Source organism: Equus quagga, chromosome 12 (genome assembly GCF_021613505.1).
Source record: "Equus quagga isolate Etosha38 chromosome 12, UCLA_HA_Equagga_1.0, whole genome shotgun sequence".
Taxonomy (NCBI): Eukaryota; Metazoa; Chordata; class Mammalia; order Perissodactyla; family Equidae; genus Equus; species Equus quagga.
In genome coordinates, this window is record NC_060278.1 from 63,634,096 (window position 1) to 63,654,826 (window position 20,731).

Sequence of the window (20,731 nt, forward strand, 5' to 3'; positions counted from 1 at the left end):
AACAAATAATGAGTAGACGCAAACCACCTTCCTAAATTGTGAGGTTTATTTTTAAAAATTCAAATTTTCATTGGAAAACAATAGTATGTAAATCGGGAGGTGGGTGATTCTAAGATCTTTTAAATGTTTCAGAAGTGTGTTAAAATATTCAGTTTTAGACTCAAGTTACATATGCATGGGTAAATTTCAAGTAAAACGATCAAATGAATAGAAACAGTTATATACACTCCAAACCAGCAGAGAGAAAAAAATTAATGACTAAAAAAAAAAGAAAAGCAAAGCAAGACAATAATAAAAATAAAAAATTGAGATAATAACAGTTAAAATGTATCACAATAGGCATAAATTAACTAAAATTGCCAGTTAAAATAAATTTTTAGTTTGGATTTAAAATTGTACCCAGACATGTATTATTAATAAGATACACCTAAAGCATAAGGACATGGAAGCATTAAAAGCAAAAGAATGGAAAGCATATATATAAGGAAAATCCTAAGCGAAATATAAGAAATTTGGCACAGTTTAATAATCTAAAAGAAAGCAGACATTAAGGAATAGAAAATGCTACTACATAGTAACAAAGTTACTACATAATAACAGGTTCAATTCACCAGGTTCAGTTCCCACCTTCTATGGACATAATCAATTTGTATCATACTATATGAAGCAAAACGGGTAGATTACAGGGATAGTGTGATCTCTTCACCACCAGAACAAGAAGCTTCAAAAAACTCTCAACTATGTTAAGAAATAAGGAGAATATTCTATATACTCTAAAAACAACAATAACAGTTTTAAGCAAATAAGCACATGTAAAACTCTGCCTCCAACAATTAGAGAACAGAGATTCCTCTAGGCACATGTTTTCTCTCTTTTTCTCTCTGTTTCTCTTTATCTTTCCTTCCTCCCCTCCCTCCCTTCCTTCCAAAACTGATCAAGTACTAGACCAAGAAGTATCAACAAATTTCAAATAATTAGTATCTTATAGACCCACTTTCTTTAACCACAACACAGTTGATATAATAATGAATACACTTAATAAAAACCACACTCATATGGAAATGAAGAAAATAACAGGAATGCTTTCTTAATAACCGCTGGACCAAAGAAGAATCATAAACGAATGTAAAATTATTTAGAACTGAATCATATTGCAAAAACTAGATATCAAAATAAACCACATATGAAAACCTAAGAGTGCAGGTGAAGCAACACTTAGAGGGAAACATACAGCCTTAAATACATACATTAGGGGAATAAAGACTAAAAAGTCACGAGTCAACATCCAAATTAATAAATTAGCTAAAAGAATAATAATACAGGGAAAGAATATATGTGACAGGTGGTAATAAAGATAAGAGCAGAAAGTCGTGAAATAGAGAGCAAAGATACAAGGAGAATCAATGAAGCCAAAAGTTTGTTCTTTGAAAAACAATCCTCTGATGAAACTGATTAGAGAGACACAGAAAGTATCCATGCTGGAGCCGTGCTTCTGATTCAGGACGGAGGACTGAGCACACATTATCTTTCTTATCTCTCTTGAAGACCCCATTAAAATGTTAGTAAGGGAACAAAAGAGATCCTAATAGAAGGGAAAATAGTAACAAATACTTAACAAAATAAAGAAATGTAAGATCCATAGTAGATGAGAAGTTTAACAAAGTTCAACAAAGAAGGAGAGTAAGTGGCAGCCCAATGAGGCAGCTGCAGCCTGGAATCCATGAGATGTGTGGATGGGCGATGAGACGACGGGGCGCACAGGCGGAGTTCTGACGTCGCAGAGAACAAGACATGGTAGAGAGACAGCAGGGCGATGTCTTCCAAGTTGGGAGAAAGCAACTTTTAAATTATGCACTGAACCAAGCAATCATTCAAGCGTGAGCAAAAACAAAAAAAGAAACAATAGAGCAACAATGATAAATATTTTAGCACTCAGAAAATTTATCTCACATACTCCCTCACAAAATAAGTCACTTTCAGACTTACTTCAGAAAAAAGCGATAGTGGAAACCAAGGAAGTGGGTAATTAAGGAGAAAAGAAATGGGGACTAACTCCAGAAATGAAGAAAAAGAAATCCCTATAGAGCAGCCGTCCAGCACCCATGTGTCCAATGGGTAACACACATCTGCAGCATCACAAAGGCCATCTTCCTGAGCAGGAGACGGGACAAACACAAATCCAGAAGCCACCAGTGATGCTGGGAAGAAGGTGCAAGTTTCTTCCCTCAATGTTAAAGAATGTCATTTAGAAACTCCAGAAAAACACACAACCAGAAACCTGTACAAGAATTCCATAGGTCCAATTCCACTGGACAAAAGCAAAGAAAGTTTTGCATTGCATTATTCTGAGCAGTCACAGAATGTAAAAAGATATATTTCGTTTGACCTAGACCCTAAGAATATTTTCCTTCTTCTGTACAGGGGGTCAAGCTACTGAAAAGTAGTACTGTACAAGTATTATTTTATCACTACAAGCTGGGTTTACACTCAGTAATGTTTATAGAATCATAACGATGACTTTAATAATTTAACATTTGGAATTTACATAATTAAAAGAACAGATTTTAAAGATTACCAGTCCCAATAGTCATCAGCATCACCATCATCAGCAGCAGCAGCATTTTGGCCAAGAAGTATTGAGCATTTCCTAAGTGCCAGGCACTGTGGTCAAATCTTCATAAGGATTATCCTGTTTAATTTTCAAAATAACCCCTGAGGTAGATATTGCTGTTATTTTCATTTCACTGATGTGGAAACTGAAATACCAAGAAGCTAAGTAACTTTCCTGATGTCTTTCACCTGTAAACAGCAGAGCCACAGTCACACCCAGGAAGTCTGATTTTAGGGTCTGACTCACAGCCACTGAGCTAGGACGCACTCATTCTAATGTAAAAGTGAGGACACAGCCAACCTCAACCAGAAAGGAAATGGGAATGAAGGAAGAGGAGTGGGCAAGCATGCCACCCTGAGCTTCATCCTGCCTGGTAGGAAGCCAGGGGATGGAGGGTTGATGACGTTCACTTACAGATACAGTAGTGACCAATGGGAGAACTCAAAAGAAAGAAAACTTGGGAAGAGGGGGAAAGAAACAGGCAGCAGCTAGTGAACTACATTCTATCCTTAAGCGAGCTAAATTCTACCGTTTGAAAGCAGGGAGTCCGTTAGACGGAATGTAGAGTCAAGAGATCAAGGAACAACTGGATGAATACAGTAGTCAAAGTGTGATGGTAACTGTCAAAAGAGAAAGGCGAACAGGAGTTGCCTCTGGGAAGCAGGTAGGAATATGGAATGATATGTTAGGAGTTCGAGGTGACAGGTTTGGAATTTTCATTACTATTTTTGTGTGCTAATGAATATTTTACTATGCTTTTGTTATCCTAGCCAAAACAACCACAAAAATATGTATAGTTTTTAAGTCACTTCATCATTGCTGGTGGAAATGTAAAATGGCACGGCCTCTGCAGAAAAACAGTTTGGTGGTTTCTCAAAAATTAAACATAGAATTATCATGTGATCCAGCAATTCCATTTCTGGGTATATACCCCAAACAATTGAAAGCAGGGTCTCAAAGAGATATTAGTAGACTCCCGTTCCTAACAGCATTACTCACAGTAGCCACAAGGTGGAAGCAACCTAGCCGCCCATCAACAGACAAAGGGATGAATAAAATGTAATATAGACACGCAAGGGAATATTACTCAGTCTTAAAAAGGAAGGAAATTCTGACACATGCTACAACATGGATGATACTTGAAAACCTTATCTCAAGTGAAATAAGCTAGACACAAAAGGACAAATACTGTATGCTTCCACTTACATGCGGTGCCCATAGTTGTCACATTCATAAGACAGAAAGTAGAATAGTGGTTTCCCAGGGCTAGGGCAGGGGAGGAGGGGACATTATCATTTAATGGGTACACGGATTCAGTTTGGGATGATGAAAATGCTCCGGAGATGGATGGTGGTGATGGTTGTACACCAATGTGAATGTACTTCATGTCACCGAACTGTACACTTAAAAATGGCTAAAACAGTAAATTTTATGCTATGCGTATTTTACTACAATAAAGAAAAGTCACTTCCTTCCAAAAAAGAAGGAATGACTTGAGCATCCAAGCAAATAAGACATGGTACCTTTGAATTTATTTGAGTTTAATACACATTCATTCTTTTACCACTTTCTGGAAAATACAAGAACCATAGAATATGTTAGTTCTGATTACAATCTCCCAGTTTAATACTACTGTTGTCCTTATTTTAAACTATATATATAAAATATACACATTAGATTATTTTTAAATGTATTTATTTAAACCCTTTAATACTTTGTTATTATTGTTTTATGCAGTCAACATTCATTTAGATTTACCACATACATAAATATATGCTCAGGGAAAAACCATGTCATATTTCATCAGCAATCATTGATTGTAAGATGCACCCCTTTTTCAGAATTACAGAAATGTTAAAATGTGAAAAGAATGTGCATGTTACAGTTGGAGAAATCACTATTAAAAGGAAAATAAACTAAAAGACTGAGATAACCTCAGACTGTAAAATTTACCCAGAAAATCCTTTAGCATAGGCTAGTTACTAAACGGGCTTCATCTACAGTAATTACATCCTGTGATCGTATGATGGTGGTGGTGGTCGTGGTGGTGGTGGTGGTGGTGTGTGTGTGTGTGTGTGTATAGGGGAGAGAGAAACCCACCATGCACTACGGGTTGCCAGTAGAGCAGAGTTTCACGAGGAATAGGAATTATCAAGGATCAAAGGAGCGGCACGGCTGCCTCCCCGTATCAACAGTAAAGACACAGAGCACAGAACTGGGGGATGCACCAGCTGTTGCCAGGATCCATTTCATGGAAAAGGGTAAAAACAAAACTGCAAGAATAATATGCTTCTTACCTTCCCAAGTTCACAGAAATGAATCCCAAAGTGAGAACATGGCCAGCTCATCATTCACATCATAAATCATCTACTAAAAGACACTCAGGGTGCAATGTGAGATCTCAAGCACCCACAGAAACAAGACGGCACAGTGATTTGCTTTTTCTCATGCCATGAGGCTTTACTCCGATTTGCTAAAATAAACTAAAGGCAGAAAAACTAAAAATGATGTTCCCTCACATTTTTTCCATAACTAAGTGCTTCTTCAATATAGAAACACAGTTTCTTTATTACAAAGATTCAGAAATGAATGCACAATCTTATGGATCACATCCATGGCTCACTTTCTAATTAATCAACATAATAAACTCTCAGGCTGCTTCCTGGACCTTCATGTGAGAAACAGAGGGCCAGCTCAGCCTGAGAAACACATAAAATATTCAGTAGCTGAAATTAATTCATCAGAGTTATGACTTATGAATCACTTTTCAACGCAGCATTCCTATGCTAATATCTCAGGTTTATTCACGCAGCCATTTACTCCTCAGTTATTCTCTGCCAGTCAGTGATGGCTTCACAGACCCAGCAAAGGGCAAGGAACACAAATTGGAGTAAGGTGCAGACTCCAGGGAACCCACTGGGCCAGCCTCGGTTCACTCTGGGGTGTGTTTGGACCACTGACCAAGGGTAAAGGGTTTAGGAGGATGGGGTGGGGATGGTCCTTGTCACAGGTCACCTGGCTGCTTCATTAGTTTCATTACATTTCCAACAGAGGAGAACTGGCTTTTTCTATGGTGAATTCCTTAATCTTCTGTGTACTGTGCTTCACAGAGTGAAAATACAGAGTGAAGAGCTGTGCTCAAGCAGGGAATATGGTGAGTCACACACATGGCAGCTTTATGGATCTTATGAATCAGAACTCAGCAGGAACCCAGAGGCTAGGACATGGGCAGGGCCAGGCAGGCAGCTACTCCTTCTGTAGGAGGTTCAGAAGACCTGAATTTTCTTTTGGAAAAAGGGCTTACTTTTTGACAAACCCATTTCACTGAAAGGTTAGTTAAGGATCAAAAAATGAGAAAAGAGAAACTCAGCCCTGCTGGTGATACAGTGTTTCCAACAGGACAGTAGAATTCCACAAACCCAGTTTCTGCACAAGAAACCTGCAGCTGCGGAAACACCTTCAATCTCTGCTTCTGAGTGAGTGCCCTTTCTCACCAATGGCAGTCCCAGCCCTGCTGGTTCCTCACCTCCTGAACACAGATTACTGAGATACCAGTTGAAGTGTTTATGCTTCTCCATAGTATCACGACCATAGCTGCTCCCTACCCTAAATTGCTCCTGTGAATCATTTAGCACAAGCTCCCACCCTTTAAGAACCTTCCCCTCCCTGCTGAAGATGCTCCCATGATTCTATGTAGTCCATTTGACTTGCTGCTGCAGCTAAATACTAGAACCAACTTCATTTGACCCTGGGTGTGCTCCTGCTGGTCTTTAGCTGGTGGGCTTCAACAGAAGTGAGCCTCAAAGTTAGAAAAACTTGGCACCATATAATGCTGGATCATAAATGCCAACATAGGGATGAGATGATATTACAAGTGGTAAGTTAGAGACTGAACACACAGCACAATGCCCCCCACCCAAGTTTATAGCCTATTTCAATCCTGCTGAAACACAGCCCTGGTGTTGCCAGATCTTCACATTTCTCAGGAGAAATCTGCTTTCACCAATGAGGCTGACCATACAATGTGAAAGCCTCCTGCAATGAAGCATCTAAGCATGATGTGTAACATGGCAAAGATCCCTTTAAAGGCATAGCTGAGCTCACAAGAAAGAAAGGGAAATATTCAGGGGCAAAATTAAAGAAAGAAGTGCAATATGGAGGCTGAAACCCAAGTTGATGCTGCTGCATCCTTGGGAAGAGAAATAAGTCTTGGTAAACAAGGCTCAGGATTTAGTGGTCCCATAAAGAGAGAGGACAAGGCCTCAGGTCTCCTTAAGGAGGGAGTATAAACTGAGAACCCCCCCCCCCATATAAAGAAGAGAACCTCAAAGGACGACATGCCCAGTGAAAACACTGTCTAGAGCCAGGCTGTGCCTCAGTGCAGTGAGGGAGAAAAACGGGGGTGACCCTGGCCTGGGACTGGCCTGTGACTGGGGACAGTTCTCTGCTAGAAATAACATCATGTGGAACTCAGGTTTGAAATTTTAGTATATGCATGGTCAGGAAACCCGTAAGTGGAGGAACTAACATGAAAAAGTGGTCTCAAGTCAGGGATCCTCAGGAGTGCTTATCAGACACACCTTCCCCTCATGAAATCCTCAACCAGGATTTTCAGTTAGAGTCTCAGTGGGAAGGGCCACAATTTAAAAATTGAAAATTTACCAGGGAACAATCCACCATGAGCCTGAGTCAGCAGATAGAGCAGCCTCCCAAGACTTCAGATAACAGAACAGTAAGGCAGAGGTGATAAAATACATCTCTTCTAAGATATTTGAGGCATATGGGAAGGAACTAAATCCACATAGGAAAATACATTATCAAAAGAGATGAGGCAAACTGGAATTTCCTGAAGTAAAAATATATATTGAATTTTAAACATGATGGATGAATTAATGAGCAAACTGGAAGTATCTGATGAGGGGATTAACGAACTGGAATATGGAAGTGAGGATCCTACCTAGAATTCAGCATAAGATGGGAAATATGAAAGATAGATTAAAACGGAGAAAGATAAAAATGAGGATCTCCCTCAATCAACTACTACAAATCCTGGAAGAACAAACTGTGGATTCCAGAATAAGAGAGCATTCCAGAATGAAGGATATTGAAAATGGGGAAGAGGCAATGTCTGAAAAGATTTTAGAATTTATCAGAACTATGAAAGATGTGAGTTTGCAGATTCAAAAACACATCATGCAAGGTAAATGAAAGTGATGCCACATCTATACATTTTATAGTAAAACTATACAAAAACATGACATTTATCAGAGGAAAAAATATAGATTCCCTACAGGAAAAAAGCAAACTTCTCAACAATAGCCAGAGCAACCAGAAAAACATCAAAACAAAGTTCCCAAGACAGAAAACACTTTCAACCTCGAATTCTATACCTACTTAAACTACTATTCACAAATGAGAACAAAATACATTTGGCCAAAGACTGAGAGAATGAACCACCAAGAGACCTTCATGAAAAGGACCACTGAGGTATGTCCTCCAGACCAAAGGAGACTGATCACAGAAAGTAGAGATGAGACATAAGATGTAAGGTAAGTGAGGAAAGGAGGAATCTTTAATAAGAAATGACCATGGAAAATAATAGCAACAAAAATGGTGAACAATTCTGGTGTTATAAAAGTGAGAAGGAACTGAACTAGTGAACAATAATGTAAGACAGGAAGAGAATGCTAAGATGTCTACATTATTAAGGGGAAAAGATGGTGATAGCATTAACTCTAGAATCTGTACAAGAAGGAACGCATTTTAAAGTTTTAACAGTAGAGAGGGTGTCAAGATGGCGGAGTAGGCGGACTCTGAACTCTCCTCCTCCCACAGGCACAATCAAGTTACAACTATTATTGGAAGAACTAGCCCTGAGAGGGAAGTGAAAACTGGATAAAAAGAACCCCCTCAACAAGGGACAGTCCTGACTGGGGCAGCAGAGGCAGAAATTCCTTCTGGAGAGAAAAAAGCCACCTTTGCAAGCTGTGGGGCTTCACGGCCAGCGGAGAGCAATCCTAAGGTATGCAGCCCTCCCTAGGGGAGTGGGGACCTGAGTGGAGGCATGTCACCACTATAAGCATCCTTTGGACTCAGCACAACTGAGACAAGTCTCATAATATCTGGCTTTGCTGGCCATTAACCACAATGGGGAACAACCCCTAGAAAAGCTATCAGACGTAAGTGGAAAAAAAACAGATCTTAAAGGGTCCATGCCCAAATTCACCCATTTCAGGAAGCAACCTAAAATCACCAGAAAGAAAGGTGCACAGTCCTTTGGTGAAAAGAGACTCACCTGGTAGGCTCTGGGTGCATCTCAGTCAGAGGTGAGATCTCTCCAAGGATTGAGATATCGGCGGCAGCCATTAGTGACCTAGCACAGGTGTGCTGACACAGACACTGGCAGGTGCTATTGGAGTTTTTCCCCTGGCCTGTTAGCCCAGGGTCTGCCCCACCCACTAGAGCACCAGTTTAATCCAGCTCAACAAGGGCAGGTCAGTCACCCTAGGGACTGGTACCACTGAACAGCAAGCCCTTGGGCAACTTTTTGGCCTACATACACTGCTTGGATCCTCTGCAGGCATGTGTGTGGGTCTGCCTCTGTGGGGCAGAGGGTGTGTGAGGAGAGGGCAGAGAGTGTGGGGTGTTGGTGGAGTGTGTGAGGGTCTCTGCAATGGGGTGACTGGGTCCACTTAAGGGGGGTGGGAAGTGTGCATGGGCCAGGACTGTGTTGACAGTGGGGACCTGTGGGTGGTGAGGCTTATTGGTGGCAGAAGACCTGAACTTCACAAACAGCTACATAGGGGATAAACTCAACTATCCAGAGCCTGAAACAACTGGGTCCACCTGTGCCTGGGGCTGGTTCCGCTCAGCTGCAATCCTGAGAGAGCTGACAACAGCCTTGTAGGTCAGAGTCCTACAGCAATTGTAAACCTCTGAGTCTAGCAATCAGCCATGTTGGGGGCCTACCCACTTAATAGAAAAATTTCAACAGGAATGTGTTACTAGGCCTTGTACCCAAAGGTGCTCTGGCTCCCAAAACACAATAAACTGACTGAAGGGTCCATAGCAGCCACATACAACTGAGAATTACAACTAGCCAGCATGGGGACAGCCTAGGCTCCCTGGGCACCTGCAGCAAGAGCAACCCTGCTGCAACAGGACACACATAGCCCACACAGGGGTCACTGTTGGAACATTTGGAACTGGTGATGAGAGGGAAGCACACTGCTGTCCCTCAAAAGGTGTCTCCTACATAAGGCCAAGATCAGGAGACATAGGTGATCTGTCTAATAAATAGATAATAAGCACAGAGAAAGAGGCAAAATGAGGAGGCAAAGGAATATGTTCCAAGCAAGGGAACAGGACAAAATCCCAGAAAAAGAACTGAAGGAAACAGAAATAAACAATCTACTTGACAAGGAGTTCAAGCAAAAAGTCATAAGTATGCTCATTGATCTTGGGAGAAGAATGGATGAACACAGTGATAACATCAAGAAAGAATTGGAAAAATATAAAAAATAAGCAATCAGATATGAAGAATACAATACTTGAAATTAAAATTTCACTGGAGGGACTCAACAGCAGAGTAGATAATACAGAAGAATGGATCAGCAAGCTGGACAAATACTAGAGGAAATCACCCAGGCAGAACAGATAAAAGAAAAAAGAATTAAAAAGAATGAGAACAGCCTAAGGGAACTCTGGGGCAACATCAAGTGTACCAACATTTGTATTATAGGCATCCACAGGGCAAGAGAGAGACAAAGGGACAGAGAATCTATTTAAAGAAATAATACCTGAAAACTTTCCTAACCTAAGGAAGGAAACAGACATCCAAGTGCAGGGAGCACAGAGAGGACCAAACAAGATAAAGCCAAAGAGGCCCACACCAAGATACATTATAATTAAAATGTCCAAAATTAAAGATAAAAAGAGAATCCTAAAAGCAGCAAGAGAAAGGCAACAAGTAACATACAAAGGAAATCCCATAGGGCTATCAGCTAACTTCTCAGCAGAAACCTTACGGGATAGAAGGGAGTGGCAAATATATCTAAAGTGCTGAAAGAAAAAAACCCTACAGCCAAGAATACTCTATCCAGCAAGGTTATCATTCAGAATGGAAGGACAGATAAAGAGTTTTCCTAATAAGCAAAAATTAAAGAAGTTTATCACCAAGAAATCAGTTCTACAAGAAATGCCAAAGAGACTTTTTTAAGTGGGAATGAGAAGACCACAAAGAGGAATAAGAAAATTACCCCCCCAAAAAAAGTAATAAAATCACTGGTAAAGGCAAAAATACAGTATAGTTAGCAGATCACCTGTGAAGATAATATGAACGTCAAAAGACAAAAGTACTAAAATTACCTATTTCAATGATAAGAGGGTAATGGACACACACACAAAACAAGAGGATAGATATGATATCAAAAACAAAAAATGTGGGAGGAGAGGAGTAAAAGAGTAGAGCTTTTAGAAGGAGGTCAAACTAAAGAGATCATCAACTAAGTATAGATTGCTATACACGTAGATTATTATGTATGAACCTCATGGTAATCACAAACTAGAAATCTATAATAAATAAACAAATAAGTAAGAGAAAAGAAATCAAACATATTACTAAAGAAAGTCATCAAACCACAAAGGAAGAGAGCAAGAGAAAAAGGAAGGAACAGAGAAGAACTAATAAAACCCTCAGAAAAAAAGTAACAAAATGGGAACAAATACATATTTATCAATAGCTACTTTAAATGTCAATGGACTAAATGCTCTGATCAAAAGGCACAGGGCGGCCGACTGGATAAAAAAAAGGCCATATATATGCTGGATACAAGAGATACACTTCAGACCTAAAGACACTCACAAACTGAAAGTGAAGGGATGGAAAAAGATACTCCATGCAAATGGCAAAGAAAAGAAAGCAGGGGTAGCAATACTTATATCAGAGAGAATAGACTTTAAAACAAAAATTATAACAAGAGACAAAGAAGGGTACTACATAATGTAAAGCAGACGATCCATTAAGAGGATATAACACTTGTAAATATCTATGCACCCAACATAGAAACACCTAAATATATAAAGAAATTATTGACAGACATAAAAGGAGAAATAAACAGTAAGACAATAATAGGAGAGGACTTTAACACTCCACTTACACCAATGGATAGATCATCCAAACAGAAAATCAATAAGGAAACATTGGCCTTAAATGACACATTAGACCAAATGGGTTTAGTAGATATAAACAGAACATTCCATCCCCAAACTGTAGAATGCACATTTTTTTCAAATGCACATGGAACATGCTCCAGGATTGATCACATATTAGGCCACAAAACAAGTCTGAACAAATTTAAGAAGACTGAAATAATACCAAGCATATTTTCTGACCACAAAGGTATGAAACTAGAAATCAACTACAGGAAGAGAATCAGAAAAGCACAAATACGTGGAGATTAAACAAAATGCTACTGAACAACAATGGGTCAATGAATAAATCAAAGGAGAAATAAAAAAATACTGGAGACAAATGAAAATGAAAATATGGCATACCAAAATGTATGGGATACAGCAAAAGCAGTTCTAAGAGGGAAGTTTATAGCAATACAAGCCTACTTCAACAAACAAGAAAAGTCCCAAAGAAACAATCTAACAGCGCACCTAAAAGAACTGGAAAAAGAAGAACATTCAAAGCCCAAAATCAGTAGAGGGAAGGAAATAATAAAAATAAGAGCAGAAATAAATGAAATAGAGACACAAAAAAAGAAAAAATCAATGAAAGCAAAAGCTGGTTCTTTGAAAAGATAAACAAAATTAACAAACCTTTAGCTAGACTTACCAAGAAAAAAAGTGAGAAGGCTCAAATAAATAAAATCAGAAATGAAAGAGTACAAATTACAACAGACACCTCAAAATACAAAAGATTATAAAAGAATACTACAAAAAGCTATATGCCAACAAATTGGATAAACTAGAAGAAATGTATAAATTCTTAGAATCATAGAACCTTCCAAAACTGAATTAAGAAGAAATAGAGAATTTGAATAGACCAATCACTAGTAAGGAGATGGAAACAGTCATCAAAAACCTCCCAAAAAATAAAAGTCCAGGTCCAGGGCCTGGCCTGGTGGCACAGCAGTTAACCTTGCACACTCCACTTCAGTGGCCCAGGGTTCACTGGTTCGGATCCTGGCGGAGACCTATGTACTGCTTATCAAGCCACGCTGTGGCAGGCATCCCAGATAGAAAGTAGAGGAAGACGGGCACAGATGTTAGCTCAGGGCCAATCTTCCTTAGCAAAAAGAGGAGGATTTACAGAAGATATTAGTGCAGGGCTAATCTTCCTCAAAAAAAAAAATAAACAAAAGTCCATGACCAGATGGCTTCCCTGGTGAATTCTACCAAACCTTCCAAGAAGACTTAATACCTATGCTTTGCAAACTCTTCCAAAATATTGAAGAGGAGGGGAAGCTTCCTAACTCATTCTACGAAGTCAACATTACCTTTATAGCAAACCGGACAAAGACAACACAAAAAAAGAAAATTACAGGCCAATATCGCTGATGAACATCCATGCAAAAATCCTCAACAAAATACAGCAAATCAAATACAACAATACATTAAAAGATCATACACCAGGATCCAGTGGGATTTATTCCAGGGATGCAGGGATCACTTGACATCCTCAAATCAATCAATGTGATACACCACATTAACAAAATGAAGAGTAAAAATGACATGATCATCTCAATAGATGCAGAGAAAGCATCTGACATTCATTTATGATGGCATCCATTTATGATAAAAACTCTGAATAAAATGGGTATAGAAGGAAAGTACCTCAACACAATAAAGGCCATATATGACAAACACACAGCTAATATCATTCTCAATGGAGAAAAACTGAAAGCTATCCCTCTAAGAAGAAGAACCAGAAAGGATGCCCACTTTCACCACTATTATTTAACATAGTATTGGAAATCTTAGCCAGAGCAATCAGGCAAGAAAAAGAAATAAAAGGGATCCAAATTGGAAAGGAAGAAGTGAAACTGTCACTATTTGCAGATGACATGATTTTATATATATAAAACCCTAAAGAATCCACTAAAAAACTTTTAGAAATAATAAATGAATACAGCAAAGTTACAGGATACAAAATCAACATACAAAAATCAGTTGTGTTTCTACACACTAACAATGAAGTAGCAGAAAGAGAAATTAGGAACACAATCTCATTTACAACTGCAATGAAAAGAATAAAATACCTAGGAATAAATTTAACCAAAGAGGTAAAAGATCTGTACCCTGAAATCTATAAAACATTGTTGAAAGAAATGGAAGAAGACACAAAGAAACGGAAAGATATTCCATGCTCTTGGATTGCAAGAATTAACATAATGTCCATACTTCCAATAGCAATCTACAGATTCAATGCAATCTCTATGAAACTTCCAAAATTTTTTACAGAAAGAGAACAAAGAATCCTAAAATTTATATAGAACAACAAAAGACCCCAAATAGCCAAAGGAATCCTGAGAAAAAAGAACAAAGCTGGAGGTATCACATTCCCTGATTTCAAAATATACTACAAAGCTATAGGAACCAAAATGGCATGTTACTGGCACAAAAAACAGAGACACAAATCAATGGAACAGAACTGAGAACCCAGAAGTAAACTCATGCATCTAGGGACAGCTAATTTTCGATAAGGGAGTCAAAAACTTACAATGGAGAAAGGAAAGTCTCTTCAAAATATGGTGTTGGGAAAACTAGACAGCATCATGCAAAAAACGAAAGTAGACCACTATCTTACACAATGTACAAAAATCAACTCAAAATGGATTAAAGACTTGAATGTAAGACCTGGAATCATTACACTTCTAGAAGAAAACATAGGCTGTACACTCTTCAACATCTGTCTTAGCAGCATATTTTCAAGTACCATGTCTGATTGGGTAAGGGAAACAATAGAAAAAATAAACAAATGGGACTACATCAAACTAAAAAGCTTCTGCACAGCAAAGGAAACCATCAATAAAACGAAAAGACAACTTAGCTAACAACTGGGAGAAGATATTTGCAAACCATGTATCAGATAATGGGGTTAATATCCAAAATATAAAAAGAAACCATACATCACAACAACAAAAAACTAACAACCCAATTAGAAAATGGGCAAAAGACATGATTATACATTTTTCCAAAGAAGATATATAGATGGCCAAACAGGCACATGAAAATATGTTCGACATCACTATCAGGGAAATGCAAATCAAAACTACAGTGAGGTATCACCTCACTCCCATCAGAATAGCTACAATTAACAAGACAGGAAGCAATAAGTGTTAGAGAGGATGTGGAGAGGAGGGAACTCTCATACACTGCTGGTGGGAGTGCAAATTGGTGCAGCCACTATGGAAAACAGTATGGAGATTCCTCAAAAAATTAAGAATAGAACTACCATATGATCCAGCTATTCCACTGCTGGGTATTTATCCAAAGACCATGAAAACATGAATGCATAAAGATATATGCACCCTTACATTCCTTGCAGCATTATTCACAATAGTCGAGACTTGGAAGCAAGCTAGGTGCCCATCAAGGGACGAATGGACAAAGAAGATGTGGCATATATACACAATGAAATACTACTCAGCCATAAGAAATGATGAAATCTGGCAATTTGTGACAACATGGATGGAACTTGAGGGCATTATGCTGAGTGAGATAAGTCAGAGGGAGAAAATCAGATACATATTACCTCACTCATAAGTACAAGATTAAAACAAGGACAAACATACACATAGAGACAGATTGGATTGGTTGTTACCAGAGGTGAATCGGGGAGGGAAGAAGGTGAAAGGTGTGACTGGGCACCTGTGTACAGTGATGGATGGTAATTAGTCTTTGGGTGGTGAACATGCTGTAATCTACACAGAAATCTAAATATTTAATGATGTACACTTGAAATTTATCTAATGTTATAAACCACTGTTACCACAATAAAAAAAAGAATAAAACAAAGAAATTGAAAAAAACAAAATTGAAAAAAATTTAAGAGTAATATCTAACGATATAAATAGAAAAGTATACGTTTTAAAGAAGTTGAAGGAGAAAAAAGAATAAACAGTTCAAGAGAAACTAGAAATCCAGATTTATTTTAAAATGGCAAACGATTGGAATACCTGTGTGTGCGCGTGCACACTGCATCCCTTGCACCCCTCCGGGCATTTCACAGAACATGCCTACAGCCCATCAGGCTGTAAACTCTGAGTGACACGTCTTTGTACCAGGGTTTCTGTAAAAATTACAGGGACCCAGGGACATCACGCAGGAAAGCGATAGTCCAGAGAGATTTACAACTCAGGCCTGTGGAATCCTTCATATATTTTATTTATGGTCTTTTTTATACCACGTTATTTTCTTAAATCACTATGAATGCTTTCTGTTGTAGGGCCAGGCTTCTAGGCAATTGTGTTTTTATGTCTTATTGACCTAACAGCAAAGTTCTTTATTTAATCTTCAGGCTCCTTACTTCTGTCTCTATTTACTTCCTCTCTCCATGGGTTCTCATGATCACTCCAGTGTGCACCTGTGCGGGAGGTGGGCTGGGTGCTGGAGCAATCATATCTTTTTATCATTCTGAAGAAATGTGTTTATTGAGTTTCCAGTTCCTAGTCTTGTTTTAACATGTGCTTATTCATTTGGTTTTTGTCTTGTTTTTATTTTAAAATACAATCTTTCACTTCTAGGCTTTCCTCTTAATTTTGTTGGTTCTGTTTTTTGTTTGTTTAACATTCATTTTAAATCTCTTTTATTTCATCCTCCTTTTTCTTCATTGGAGCTTTTAAATTCTCTGATGCTCAAACATTACCCCCTTCATTTCACCCTTTGCCTTCCATCCTCACCACCATGTTAATCTCTGAAACTTCCTGCCGCCTGTCTGTCTGTCTCACCCCCTGCTCTCCTCAGGCAGTTTTCTTTCACTTTCTACTGGCTCTGTACGCCCAACATGTGCCCTGGGGAGATCCAGACCCTGCTCTCTAGTCAGGCCCATGTGCCCCCTCTTGCCCAGGCTCTTCTGAGGGACCCCCGCTGCCCACTGGCCACCGATTTCCCTGCTTAGGGATTCCTGGATTTGCCGGCACGGTGTGCCTCCTGGCTTTCTCCCAGGCCCTTCTTGACTCTGAGCTCCTTGGGTGGGAACCAGGAGTTCTGGGCAAACTATGCCCGCAGTGTGTGCTGGACAACAAGGAGACTGACGGCGCAGGAGGCCAGTGCTTCCGTCCTGGTCAGATGGTGAAGGCTTGCCCAGCAACAGATGTTCTCCTCACATCAGCTGGTGGCTCACTCCAGCATGGAAGTCCTCAGAAGCCACAGGAGGAAACTGCAGCCTCGCTGACATCAGCCGTGTGCGCCAAGTAGGTGCAGAGAGGTGTGTCTTTGCAGGCCCTGCGGTTCCCTTCCGGCTCCCATGCTCTCATCAGTGGACTGTGGCAAGGTTTGGGCTCCTGCTGGTGCAGAGGGCTGGGCTATGAACAAGGCATCCTACAAAGGAGGTGCCTAAGTAGTGAGCTCCAAACAGCACCTCACAGAAAAGCCGGGGCTCTCACCAGCCCGGCGTAAGCTGATACTATTATTTGCTCCTCCCTCAGGAACCACTCGGGAGTAAGGATGAGGCATTGGAGAAGGTTCCTCATTCCTGGGGTTGCAGATGCTGACCGTGTGGCCTGTTTACCCTCGGCACTCGTCACTGCAGCATGCGTGGACGGCATCCTACCACAAGCAGGGTGCTGCGTGGGTCCCCATGCTTGGTGGCCTGAGAAGGAGTCAGGGCCCCAAGGAGCAGCCTGGGCCACCCTGGGGGAGGTGAGGATGACTCAACCAGCCCCTGGCCTGCAGGTTCTGTAAGAGGTCCTACTTCCTCCCTGATAACTCCTCCAGCAAGACTGACTCGGGGGCTGTGGCAGTGGTGATTCTTGATAAGGAGCCATTAATTGGCTGCCCTCCCTTCCTTGCCGCCTTCCCCACTCCCCCTGAATCACTTCCCAATGAAGCCACATGCACCCAAACCCTAGTCATAGGTCCCCTAACCCAATCTCCCCTTCATTCTAATACTGCTCCCCTCCAAGTGAATGAGGAACCAGGCTGCCTCGCCCACTGCCCAACTTCTCTCCTTGTCTGGCTGACTTGAATCTGCCTGTAGCATAAGCCCTGACAGTGGGTTTTCTCTTTTTTGTAATGTAAGTGCCTAACTTAAGCTTTGCTTGCCAAGGCATCCATTTCAAAGATGGCTATCTCAAATAAACACATTGCCAGCCACAGGACTAGACACAGAGCCAGTCCATCCCCCCCAACCCCTCCCCAATCATTGGGGTTCCTTGGTTTTAGAGATCTTGGTTAATATCAATAACTGATCCTTTGGGCGGCTTGTTTTTCTCTTCTCGCAATCTCTTCCTGCTCTCAGGACTAGCCCAGGGCCTAGGTCTCAAGTTTGCACGCTCTGCGTTGGTGGCCTACAGTTTCACCGATTTGGATCCTGGGCACAAACCTAGCACTGCTCATCGGCCATGCTAGGTGGTGTCCCATGTAGCAGAGCTAGAAGGACCGATAACTAGAATATACAACTATGTACCAGGGAGCTTTAGGGAGAAGAAGAAGAAGAAAAAAAGGATTGGTAACAGATGTTAGCTCAGGGCCAATCTTCAAATTCCCGCTCATATGTTCACCAACAAAGAGTGAGCCCCTGAAATCCTATGCCCCAACCTTTGACCCTAATAAAAGGAGAACCCCAGGCCCATGTGCTCTCTCTCTGTACGTGCAACCTTGCTGTGTTACAGGTGTACTGTGCAATTTCTAGGACCTGTAAGTAAAAAAACCTTTATTTTTTCAGTTTCTTGATGGTTATTTTTCAAGGGTGTCTTGCAATCATCATAGCCAGAAGGGCTGGTCCTACTAATTGGCTATTGATAGGCTGAGACTGGCACAAAACACAGCCCCTCACATGTGAGCTGGGTCCACAAGTCGCAAACTTGTGTCAATGCCAGGAGCTAGTGTGGCCTGCCGTGGAGCACGCTGACTTGGCAGATCAAGGAAGAGCCACTGCCCTGGAAGGTGCAGCGTCGCAGACTTTAAACCAGCCAGAGGGAAACCAACAGGCACGTTTATTTTAGGTGAGGACAATCACTGGATTGCACCCACAGGGGCCACATTTCTTCTCCAGCAACGAGGCCAGTCTGGGGCTTCCAGAAAAGGACCTTCTCTAGTGGGCATTAATGTTATATGACTTCAAGAGACTTGAATTTTGGAAAGTTTATAGTTTGAGGTCTTATTTCTCTAGGTTTAAAGGAAAAAAAGTGACAATATACCAGAACATTGGCACCCCTGACTCTGATGGCAGCAGGGAGGATTATTGTCATGTTCTCCATCTCACCGGGGGGCATTTCTTTCTCATAAACCTGGCCTGGTGTCCTGACATCCTGGGTGTTTGTCTCACTTGCATTTTCCCTTTCTAGGTATGTGGGGTGCTTCTGCTTGGACCCCTGGCATGTTTTTGGATAAAGGTTAACTTTACCTTATTCCATGTGCCCTTGGTCTGAAACCTTGCTAAAGACAGGGATGCTTGGATTGACAGACCCCCAGCTGGAAGCACTGGGCAAGAGGCATGCTCCTAGCCACCGCTGCATTGACCTAGATGGAAAATTCTTCCCTGGGGTGATTTATGAATGGAACCTGGTGGTGCCAAATTGAGCAGCTGGGATAAACTTGGACCAGGACTTGACAGTGGGGGGCTAAGTCACACCCCAAGGCTCAGGGCAGCGTTGAGATGATCTCACGGCCCTTTCACTTCTGCCATCAGGACATTTATCCTGGACTAGTTAAAAGAAACCATCTCCCTTTAGCAATGCTGATCTGAAGCCGACCTCTGGTTGGTTACCACTGGGCTACAACATTTGGCAGGACAGAGAGTGAGACAACTGAGAAACGCTGGGACTTTTAACGACACATCAGTATCTGCAGACCGTTAAAACTTGCTCCAAGTGCCCAGGCGGAGCTCCAGCCTCCCACCTCCTGCACTGGGATATCCAATCTCCTCATGAAGCCCTAGCCCCACTATGCTCTGACGTCCAAGGTCTGGACACCTAAGGAGAAGGCCGAGTTCTGCCGGGCCTCAGAGACACCTAACCTGGTAAGTGAAGCAAACTGTGACACAGCAAATACGGGGGGAGGCTACCTCAGATCCTCTTAAACTCAAATGGTATTAAAGATGCTGCAGTGTCACTAAAAAACAAGTCTCAAGGTACAAGAAATGAATGCGGATGGCTAAAATCCACCCAAAGTTAGCTTCGAGGTTGCGTGAGGAGAAAAAGCTGGAGCAGGGGTGTGTAGGAACCAGTCTGGCTCCCTGCCCCGATGCCACTGAAAGACTGCACGGCTTAAAGGTCAGTGAGCCAAGAGGATGCTTTCACAACTCACAATCCTCCACCTCTTAGAAACCTGGAAACACGTGACCCATGGTAATTTCCTTCTCCTTGAGGGAATTTCCCCCATGCTTCCCTGACTACACTTTCTCCTGCTCTTCCTGCTTCCTCTCCAGGTCTTTCTACCCACTCTTGGCCAGGTCATCCCCCTCTGTCCAGCTTGTAAGTGTTAAGTTTAAATCCTTTCTCAAAATCTCCCTGTCGCACATGGTGCCAACTACAACCCACGTGCCAGTGACCATGGGACCCACTAGAATCTCCACTAGGACCCCTCAAAAGCATCAGACTCAACACCCACCAAACCCTCTGCTGGTTCCTCACCCCACTCTGTGTCTCTGAGCTCCCTACGACCTGTCCAGGTCCCAGCCTGGGAGTCTTTTTTTTACCACCACCTCCTCCTCCCCTTCAAAATCGAGTCACTGACAAGTCCTGCTGATTCATCCACCTGTCTCCCTTGTAACCCTACACAAGATACTATCATCTCTCACCCAGGCCACTTTAACCACCTCCTAGCTCCTCCCCGACATCCACTCCTGGCCCGTGGACTAGCCATAGAGGTCGTTCAGACACACAGCTGATCTTGTGTAAATTCCTTCAGCGACACTGTTCCTGGGGTGCAGACCAAAGACCTTAGCGT

At 41.3% G+C, this 20,731-nt stretch overlaps 1 protein-coding gene across 6 annotated transcripts in view; it reads right to left on the bottom strand.

The window, feature by feature from the left end:
* SYNDIG1 (synapse differentiation inducing 1) overlaps positions 1 to 20,731 on the bottom strand; it is a 186,651-nt gene that overhangs the window by 128,705 nt on the left and 37,215 nt on the right. For 5 of the 6 annotated variants that reach the window (XM_046679677.1, XM_046679680.1, XM_046679674.1 and 2 more), the window contains exon 1: positions 8,907 to 8,992. The exons of the other annotated variant lie outside the window; for it this stretch is intronic. The gene's annotated coding sequence lies outside the window, so the exon portion shown is untranslated. Of the gene's footprint in view, positions 1 to 8,906; positions 8,993 to 20,731 lie in introns of those variants that run through there. 6 annotated transcript variants of the gene reach the window in all.